The sequence below is a fragment of the Cupressus sempervirens genome, chromosome 6, assembly GCF_028749045.1.
Source record: "Cupressus sempervirens isolate cs-2001-9-10 chromosome 6, ASM2874904v1, whole genome shotgun sequence".
Classification (NCBI taxonomy): Eukaryota; Viridiplantae; Streptophyta; class Pinopsida; order Cupressales; family Cupressaceae; genus Cupressus; species Cupressus sempervirens.
The window spans coordinates 480,980,982-480,990,287 of record NC_143123.1 but is presented as its reverse complement, the minus strand read 5'-3'; positions in this window follow the sequence as shown (position 1 = coordinate 480,990,287).

Here is a 9,306-nt window from a genome sequence, read left to right as displayed (position 1 = left end):
TTACATAGTTAGTAGTATATTTAGTACCATATTTAATCGTATATTTTGGTCACAAAGTTAGTGTATTTAATCACATGTTTAGTGGTATATTTAGTAGCATATCTAGTAGTATATTTGATCAAATATTTAGTAGTATTTTTAATAGTGTATTTGGTCAGAATAGGGCACAATGGAATCGAACCATCATCCATCTACTTGTAAAGTAGGTGCTCTTCCATTGAGCTAGCACCCTTTAAAGAATGATCATCACCTCCAAGTTGAAGTTCAGGCTCAACATTTGTAATAAGAGTGAGTTTGTTTTTTTCTAAGATAGACATCTCTATTCTTAATTTGCATTTAGAGCAAGCAATTGTGATATATATGGCCTAAATTTGTGGCAAAAGTGGAAGTTCTCTATTTTAAGTTTCTCCATAAATTGTTGTGTATTAATTGTAGTTATTATTGTCAATTTTTCTTTGCTAGCTTTCTCTTCACTAGGTAAATTGGAATTCCATGCATCTTTCAAAAGAAGTCAAAATTTCATATTAGATTTCATAATGATTGTAAGCTTGATTCTTTGAATCCAAAGAAAATAGCTTGGCAACTTTTTTTCTCTACCAATGATATTGTGTTGCCAAGGTGTGCCACATCCAATAAAAAATTGGGCGATCATCATTGGAATCAAAGGTGGAGAACATAAGCCTGTCGATCTCTGAATATCTTTAAGAAAGCAATGTTTATGAAAGAATTTGAAAAAAAAATTGAGATCAATTATAGTTTAAAGAGAATTGCAAATATCAATAGGCACTAACCAGAAGTCTAAAGCCTTGACAGAAATAGCAAAAGTTTTAGGAAAAAAGTGTAGTGCAAATGTGACAAAAGATATAAATTAGATATATTAATTCTAATCTAACTGTGTAAAATACCAGATAAAAAGAGCATACCTATAGTGTTTTTGATGATATAACACTTTGAAACAAACTGCTAGCAGCAATGATATATGTTTCAACTATTACAATTATCATTCGACTTGTGGTGAAAAAAGACATAGGTTGCACAACATGAGCATGTTATAGTAAAAATGTGAGATTTAGATGATTCCTACATTAGAAATTTAGTTATTCATTGCTAAGGTAAAGTAATAGAACTCTTCCTATAAGATTTAAATCAAATTACCCATGAAAACAAAAAGATTACTTCAACTTTGATTTAAATCAAATTACCCAAGAAATAGCTATAATCGTTAAATCCATTTGATAACCAAATGCTGGAAAAGTTTTCAAATAATGAAATTAAGCCAAGAAACACCTCGATGCAGAGGTCAAATCATATTTATTTAACTTCTAGATTAATATTCACCAAATGTTAACTAATCTAAAATTTTCTAATCAGACAATCAACAAGTAAATTAGTCTGAAATGCCAATAAATCACATTCCATAGTCCACAATGATTAAACATTGAAATAATAATCAAAATAAAAAGAGAATATAAGGTGGTAATTTATAACATATGAGTGAAAACTAACCTTTAACTAGAGTTTGAAGCATGTGGAGACCTAGAGGAATCAAAGTGAGTCTGCCAAAAAAAGCAATCTTATTGAGGCCTTGAGTGTTGGTCACATCAATCATTGAGATGCAGCTCCTGTATTACATCTTCCCCAAAGGCCTCTTTACACATGCCAAAGGTGAAATTTCCATTAGTTGTGAACTAGTTATCCATTGGAGAAGTTTGTAACAAATGTTGAAATAGATATTGAAGAGATACCAAAGGCCAAATAGAGATCCATCAGCAAATGTATGGCTACATCTTGTTGAGTTTCCCCTACTCTAACACAATCATCTTTAAGGGGGCCATTCTCATACTTCTTAAGAGTTGAACCCAGAATAGCACATGAACTTAATTTAGCCTCTTTTAGTTGTCTAAGAAAACTACAAATAAGGGATTTAGCCTTTGAAAAATAGCCATACACATACCTATCCCCGTAACCTAAGTACCCAAGTACCCTCGTCCCCATGCAACATTGATTTTAGTCTATTTTTTTTAAGCCTTCTTTGTCCATTATTAGATCAGATGTCTAGCCATCAAAAAACCAAAGTTGTAAATAGAATCAGCAATTTTTCTTCATGATAATAGTGTGATATAAAAAGTATTAAATGATGTCTAATAGTAATAAAATACCTTAAAGATTGATAATACTCCTCTGCTAACTCTAAAAGGATTTCTATCACATCAGGATCTAACTTGATGGTTGGATCAACCTGCATACATGAAAAGTGTAGATTTATATTAGACCAAATAAACAATCATTTAATTCCTATTTGATAATGAATAATTGCTTAGAATAATAGTTAATTTCTAAAACTAAAGCATGTTTTACTTACCATTCAGCCAAAAAATCCTAAGTTATCCTTCTCATTTTACAACAATCATTTCTGTTGTCAATAATCCTTGGAACTTGAAAGTGTCTTAGAAGATAGCTCTCTTGATTACAGAGAAAAGTAGAAATGAATTCAGCTTCTCTATTCCAAAAAAATTGTAAAGATATAAATAAAGTTATATTTACATCAGTAAGAGACCCTCTAGATTTTGATTTTTCTGCATCTTAGCTGTCTTTAGCCTCAAGGATATAGGTGCTCATGTTTTGATGTTCTAAACTAATATAAATTTCCACCTAGTTGTTTACTCCACAAAATTAGGAAACTCCATAAGCTATCAAATCTTAACACCCTGATATGTTTGTAAAGCCTTATTTACTCTCAAGTAGCACAACATCATATGGAATTTCCCCCTAATTTTCTCGTTGCTTAGAAGCAAACACAAATGTTCTTCTCAGACTATATTTGTCCATCTTCCTGTTTCAAAAGCTATGTGATGGGATCTTCACCTAAAATGTTAGTATTATTTTTCTATAAGAGGTTTCAATTTCCACACAAACCATTTAGAAAGATGCCGCATTATTTACTAGCAATCAAGTCTCACATTCTTGAATTTTCCTTAATTCTCTACACATTTACTGATGCCAACTATTGTTTTCTTGTCAAATGTGTTTGTTCAGAAGTAGAAAATGATCATTAAACATCAGTAAACTGGAAAATACTCATCAAATATTTTATATCAGTCAATTAAGATATTCATTTATTGAATTGATGCATATATCCAAAAAAGAAATGTTCCTAATGAAAACAAACACATTAGAATCCATCTTTACTTGGGAAACTAAATCTTCAATGCTTCTCTTTCCAAGAATTTGAGGGTTGCCTCCATTTTCCTTGACCATTACTTCCTGTTGGGAGGGCAACACTTGACGCAGGGATGGTAGGTTGAGATCCTATTGGTGTTGAAGGTTTCTCGACTGTCAATGAAGGCATACAAGATATTGGTTGTGGCTGACCAGATTGTTGACGTTGTTGTTGCTGCAGTTGTGATGAGTTATGTTGTTGAGATAGTTGTTGCGGATGAGATAATGTTGGTTGTCACTGTGAGGGTGATGGGAGTGTCTGTTGTTGTAGTTGAGCCTATTGATGCCTTTGATGTTGTTGAAGTTGGTAGGAAGATGGATCTGAAAGGGGCAAGTTGGACTGTTGCATCTTTGGCCACTGTGGTGTATGTAGAAGTGAGCTTGAGAAAGCATATTGCTTGCCTTGGGAGAGGCCAGTTAACTGAGGATTCAAAGATCCTACTGATGGAACTCTTGACATATTTTGTGTCTACAAATGAAATATAACATGGTAACTCAATTGCATCACATAAAATACAATGTGTGTAGGATTGACTATTTAGAAACTATTTACACAATTAGAACAATGCATTCTAATTCAGCATATTATAAATAACATGCAACCTACTAAACAGCTCACTTGAGTTGCATAAGATAACCTCAAGGACCCACTACTAATTAAATAGAATTCATGGATGAGACCATTTGTAGAAGATTAAAATACTCCACAACACAATTGTTGTATAGTGAAAATGGCATAATACTATTAAAAAATATGATATACAACTTGTAAATACATCACATCAACAAATAAAATATGAAAAAGGGGACTTTCTATGATGTAAAAACTACAACTATCTCTAGAGTCAGACCTCAAAAAATCACAAACTAGTTTCTAGTAGACATTATAGTGAACCCCTGAACCATCTCATACAATTCACATTTATGCTACTCCACTAGCAATGTTAGGAAAATGGTGTCTCAACCTTACATTTACATAAGGCTGCTATTTCTAGTAAGTTTACATTTGAGCATGGATTGGTCTGAAATTTTCTCCAGAGCTTTGGATGGGTGAGATAAGCTTTTTGGTAATTTTATGTTTCAAGATCATGTTTAAACTTGAAAATGTTGGGAATGAAAGGTTAAAACTCAATTTTGAAGCCCTCAAAGGCTTTGAAAATGTCTAACAGTGTCCAATACCTGCATAACTAGTTATATTTTGATAGAGCATGTCTGATGCTTCAAAAGGTTCATCAATCAAACCCTTGGTTTGAAAGATACGGTCTTTGGAAGTTGGATCTCCCAAAATAAGAAATATAAAAGCATGTTAGGCACAGATGATTTGTAAAAGGGAGTTACATGTATTGGTGTGTAATTAGACACAACCTGGGGCATTTTCAATTGGAGATAAGATGGGTGCCAATTTTAGGTGGTTTTTGCCCATGGTTTTGGAAAACCATTTCGACAATTTCATTTGTATCTCTTATAGATTAAGTGCATGAGATGGAAGTTGTGTGTTAGTCTTATAGCTATTGAGCTACCTCTGGATCTTTGGCAAGTGATACTCCTATGAGAAACTTGATCTACAAATGTACAACAATCTGTTGTTGGTTTCTGAATAATGTAAGGTAGTCTTTGGAGTGTCATTTTTCTCCTAAAAGGGTTTTTCCCACATCAATCATTGTGTTGTTGTATGCATCCTATTCATGTTTAATTCTATAAAGCTTTTGTAACTATTGTAAAGATATGAGAAAGTTTCTACATAACCTTTCTCTCAAAGTTAGTGTACAAAGTTGTTTCAATACCTCAACTTCCTTTACTTGCATTCACTTGCAACATGGAAAGATTTGGATCAAAGTGTAGCCATCCCTCAAGATGGAATTTACCAACTAATGTAATTGTCACTCCCATAGCTAATATGTATGCAAAACATACATATTGGAACAAGCATTAACATCGACTTCTCTTCATGATAATCTAGTTACCAAACTGTTTGTTAATCTCAACATCAATAGCACCTTTGGTGATATTGCATAGGATGCCACTGTAGCCATTGTAGAGCTTTCTTGATTGGGCACATACTACGTGTTGAATCACCATTTTCTCTTCCATATTCTCTATAGTAACAACTGTAGAATGTGAGATCTAGACCCAACACATGCTCTATTGACAAAAAAGCCTAATCTAAATGTGGTTCCTTGAATAGAACACAATGTGCAATATTTTTTGGAAAGGTGTTAGAAACTTTCATCCACTTGACATAGAACATAGAACATAAATAGTTTAATCAACAAATAGTCAACAACAGAATGTCCCCTCATCCTTGGCAGATGTAGAATTTGGTGGCGTCGCTAGGGACTGGGGGATGGAGTCCCCAAGTCCTCAATGCGTCCCCATCTCTAAGACATTGGGAAAAAGGAGGGGATGTGTCTTCACGTTACTATGCTTAACGCTCATTTTTAACGGCTTCAATAAAATATATGCAAGGTTTATGACCATCTAACACTTCTTATGGTGGTGCATATATTGCAATCCTTTTGTAACTTGGTTTTTTTTTGCTATTGCACACGATGCAAGTGATTCTTCAATTGTTTTAGGAGAGGAATCAGTGTATGCCTTGGATCTTGTAATGTGGGCTAGAAAACAAACTAAAGAATTTACACTCCTTGTGAAGAGGCATGCACTTTCTTCTTCAGCAGTTGTTGGATGGCTTCAAGTTGTTGCAAGATGTGTTTAGATAGCCTCAGGTGATCATTTCTCTTTGCTGGAAGCTCAAGGTATTGCAATCTGTCTTGTTGTCCTAAAATTGTTTAGATCCAGTGTGGAATAAGAATTTGATGCCAACTTAAAATGTATTTGGGAGACTTGCTGCAGTTGATGATTACGTGCTAACACATTTACATACTGCTAACCAACCGAATCGAGCATCAAACATTTCAACGAGTGGAAATTCATTCCATCTGAAGCTTTCAAGCAGTGCATATAGGTTCAATTCAATGGTTCAGGAGTTTTTTGATGATGTAGCACCACTTTTGAGCATGAAATTGGGAGGACCAATCTTGGTTGGTCTCACAAAGTTGTTTAACTCTATGTCAGCCTGTTAATAAAAGCTATGCCTACAACAATTGAAGAGGATAGCAACTTGGAGGTATCAAAAAATAATGTAGTGAGATAAGTTGATATTGAGACCCAATAAATTGCCCTCCTAGGAAATTCATCTGCCCAAGCATATGAGTTACTACCACTTGCTGCACTCAAACTCATCCCTAATCAATCTAGTGGCAAGGAAGATCCTTGAAAAAGATTAGCTGAAAAACAAAACCATTAATGTCATGGAACAAGTAATGTCACTATTACATCAATCTAGCAGGGAAAGCAACAGAGATCTCACCCTTTTTTTTGTGGAAAAGCCAAGTTTTGTTTGAAAAAGATTAACTCATTTTACCTTACAAAAAAGTCCTCGCGCAAAAAAGCCTTCCACCATAAGCTCCAGAAGAAATTAATATCAGCTTCTCAAATTGTGTGTTATTAATGTTTTAATCATTAATCATTCATGCCCTCAATGAGAAGAAGGATGGCCTAAGAGGAGCACTGAACATATAGTTGGTTTTTGTATAGAACCATGACAGATAGTTTGTGATATAGAGACATCTTAAGAATACATGATTAAGAGTTTCTTCTGTAACAGAGAGAATGCTAAAATGAACTATATTGTCAACGTTTTCAAGAGCTACTTTGAAGAGAAAGCCCTCTTCAATGAGGATCCTAGCACAGATCTGCCCTATATATTATTCTTTCTTAAAATTATCATAGGAATCCTGCTCAAGTACTCAGCCCAAAAGATTTTTGTTTGTCTGCAGTCTAATGCAGTCCCTGTTAGGATGTGTTTTGAAAGTAATTAGCTGTCCAACAAGTAAGTTTTGAGCTTGGTTGATTGTTCTTTCCAACAAGATACAAATAGACGGTAGAGAGTATGCATGAGAACAGTGATACAAGGTAAGTGAATAGGAAAGTTTTGAGCTCGGTTGATTGGTCTTTCCAACAAGATACATATAGAAGTTAGAGAGCATGCATGAGAACAATAATACATGGTAAATGCATGTAAAATTAGTAAAAGCCATTGACAAATAATCATATCAAGGCTTTAGCAAGTATTGCTTCCATTTCTGAATTATTTAATTCAAGTAATAGCCATTCCATATAATAATTTGTGCTACTATAATCAATGACGATGAGTGTGAGACATTGTACGATTTGAGAGGTAATTGCCATTCCAAAAACATCCAAGGTCATTAAGGAATAGAAGTTTTAATGGAAACCACTCATAGGAAAGGCTTATTGTAAGGATCAGGGGTTTTATTTGCTCATCCACATTTTCTTCTTGTTCTTCCAACAAGTTAAAATTTAGAAAAAGGTTTCTAGCTTCTCTAGAATGCTTTCTAGTTTCCTGGTAGAGGTCATGTCCTTATTGATGACATTTATTATTAGCTACATGTCATCCACTCGAGCACCTTAGAGTGGCACTGAAAAGAAGAGAGTTGAAATCACCAAACAATTTGATTTTCTTTGCCTTTTTATTGGTGCCTTTTGGGATAAAGTGGGGTGTTGCTCCTAGAAAACATTCATTATATTTTATGGTCTTGAGCAACACATCTTCGTGTTGCTAATGTTGTGTTACCTTTGGAAGCACCGTTGAAATTAATTTCAATAAAAGATATGAGGTGATCACCACTTCACCTTTTTAAATATTATTAGTTTCATTCCACTAGTGTGCATATTTGATATGTTATTAATCTACTATTTGGTTTTAAATGTCATCGTGATAGTGTAAAAATATATAATAATCGCTTTTATACGATGATTTTTGCACAGACGTTGCAAAATTTTGTAGAGATAGGTACACGTTGGGGTTAAACAGAGACTGCTTATGTGAAAATATTCTATGTCACTTTGCTACTCAAGCAATAACTCACTTTGATTAGAAAGATATTGCTCAGAATCAACAAGTTCAACGGAATAATTTTGGTATAATTGTTTTGAAATAGAAATTCATAACTATATTATGTATTTTTTCAATAACAAAGCTTCTGGAGAGACAGATGTCAAGTTCCAAATAACAAAAGACACTTTGCAGGCCATGCTGAGGTCTATCTATTTCATAAAAAACCAACTTTCCAATGTTGTTAAGTTTACCAATATATTCTCTAGAGTTCTCTATATTGAGTAATCATGATAAGGATGTCAGTATTTGTTTGTTTTCTATATATTATGTTGCTACATTTGATTGAAATGTGTGTTGGGAAAGTTGATTTTACTCCCTGTGGAGTATGATATTTTTTCCGTGTAGTCTTTGGTGAAAACCGTATTCCATGATCATGTTCCTTTATGTGTTTTCTGTCAGTCTGCAACCTCGAGTGGCCAGGTGCCAAGGGTCAAAAACAACTTGCAAAATTGGCAATTTAACTAATGCTACTTTTGTGTTAAATACATTTTAAAACTTCTCTTCAATGGATGGGAGGATATTTGATGGGTTCACTAAATTCTCAAATACAAATGGGTGCAACTTGCAGTTCAGTGCCAACAAATGAAAGGATGGTTTTGATGGACCAACAAAGGAATAACAGAGAAAAAATGCTAATTACATTAGCTAAGCTATTTCTTATATACATGTTTTTTGATTAGTAATGGGCCATAGCCAAAAAAGAAGAATGAGTGGTTTTGGAGTTACCTTGTACGACCATTCTGCTTGCTTTTTGTGAATTCCTGCTACAACTGAACATTTCTCATAAAGAATAGATTAGTATGAATGCGATGCCAATTACCTAGTTGTTACAACCCGTCCCTTGAAGAAAAACATTTTTATCTGCCTCAAACTAATAGATACGAGCATCCGAAAATACATATATTGTGTATTCCTGCTATAGGTTCTGATCCTCTGATTAGTAGCACACCTCGTTACTCTCAACAGTTATTCCCTGTAGTTTTAGCTTTCCCTTCCCTGGATCACAGTTCATACATTATAGATGGCTTATCAACTTCAAAATTACATAATATATTCATGTGAGGTTAATAAGGCCCAAATCTTAGTTATTTGCCTCTAACTTATGA